Consider the following 1,902-nt stretch of genomic DNA (forward strand, 5'->3'; position numbering starts at 1 on the left):
GGAGATGAACCTCTAAACTGGGTTTGGAGAGACCGAAGGACATTCCAACAAGAAAATATAGAATTTGAAAAGGCATAGACATTTGCAATAGTGCAGTGTGTTTGTAGAAGTAAATCGTTCAGAACTGCAAACTGAGAGCAGGATAGAGGGGAGGTGGCACAGAACACACGTGACGTGGAAGCAGAAGAAAGTAGACGTCATCCTAAGGGGGACAGAAAACCCTCAGAACCTCAGCATGAGTGTGACAGGATGGGATTGATGTGGGGTTTGGGGACAAGTCTGCCGCTCAGAGATACATGGGCTCTTCGGTGGTAGGAGATGTTAAAGCCTACCTCTTTGATGAGAATGTTAACATTCCTGTTTCTCTTCCCCTTGGCCGTTGTCCTGTGTGTAACACACCAGCGGAATGACATCGGGACAGAATCACACCACGGTGACGAGATTCATCCTGCTGGGCCTCACAGACCAGGCCGACCAAAAACATCTCCTCTTTGGCGTCTTCCTGTTGATCTACGCTGTGACACTGGTGGGCAACCTGGGCATGGTAGACCCGATCCGTACCAGCTCCGCCCTCCACACCCCCATGTACTTCCTCCTGAGCGTGCTCTCCTTCCTAGACATCTGCAATTCCTCAGTGTTCACCCCCAGGCTGCTGACCAGCTTCTTCACTGCGGACCAGTCCATCTCGTTTGCAGGCTGTGTGGTCCAGATGGCCTTCATGGTCCTCCGTGGCACAGGTGAGTGCTTGCTCTTGGCCATCATGGCCTATGACCGATTTGTGGCCATCTGCTACCCTCTCCTCTACCACACTATCATGTCCAAGCACTTGTGCATCCAGCTGGTGGTGGGCACCTATGCTGTGGGGGTGTCCATTTCAGCTGTGCAGACAGGGAATGCCTTCATCTTGCCCTACTGTGGTCCCAACATCATTGATCACTTCTTCTGTGACATCCCCCCCGTGCTCCAACTGGCCTGCTCAGACACCACTGTAGCCAACGTCAGCCTGCTCTTCTTTTCTGCCTTGGTTACTGTCCCCACGGTGTCAGCCATCTTGGTCTCTTACACCTACATCCTGATCACTATCTGTAGTATGAGGTCCCTGGAGGTCCAGCGCAAAGCTTTCTCCACTTGCGCCTCCCACCTCACTGCCCTCTCCCTCTTCTATGGGTCTGTGTTCTTTGTATATGTCCAACCCAACCCAGAAAATGCTTCAGTCTATAACAAGACCCTCTCTGTGTTCTACACCATTGTGATCCCTATGCTGAACCCCCTGGTCTACAGCCTAAGGAATAAAGATGTCAAGGCTGCTGTACAAATTAGGGTTCTTAACTTAAGCAGAAAAGGAATTTGTTAGAAAAGTATCTGGGAGCTCATAAAATAGAAGAGGAGCCTAGAGATCCCAGCTGGGACAGGAACCAAGAATGGCCAAACACAGCTGAACGCCTGCCACAAGAATGGTCTGTGCAGGTTGCCCCATTGGGGAACATCACCTTTGAGCGTTCCCCATTGCTATGGCCAGCACTGCTGCCCCTGAGCATTCAGCACTGCTCAGCTGCAGGACAATGCCACCGACACTAGCCTCTACCATCCTTATAGCATCCAACCACATCTCATCTCCAACTGTTCCTATGCCTTCCCATCATTCCCTGAAGTTCAAGCCAGAGTCAGGAACATCCACCTGTTTGGCAACATCCCTATTGTACACCCATCAATATACCACATTCAGCACGGATATGTTACATCCCCTGACACACTACATCCACTTCTATCTTACAGAGCCCTAGGACCGTCTTCAGTGGTCCCAGAGTGGGAGTCAGATTCTGTCTTCCTCCTATCTGTGAGAGTTCTCAGATATAGAAAGGAGTATTGAATGCCACAGCAACCTAAAAGGTTATATAAGGG

General features: G+C 50.5%; 1 pseudogene; it reads left to right on the forward strand.

Moving 5' to 3' along the window:
* Window positions 1–400: 400 nt before the first annotated feature.
* Window positions 401–1,381, forward strand: LOC114215225 (olfactory receptor 5G9-like; annotated as a pseudogene).
* Window positions 1,382–1,902: the final 521 nt, after the last annotated feature.

Source organism: Eumetopias jubatus, unplaced genomic scaffold (genome assembly GCF_037043125.1).
Source record: "Eumetopias jubatus isolate StellerSeaLion01/CBP00866 unplaced genomic scaffold, mEumJub1_p1.0 scaffold_13, whole genome shotgun sequence".
NCBI classification, from domain to species: Eukaryota; Metazoa; Chordata; class Mammalia; order Carnivora; family Otariidae; genus Eumetopias; species Eumetopias jubatus.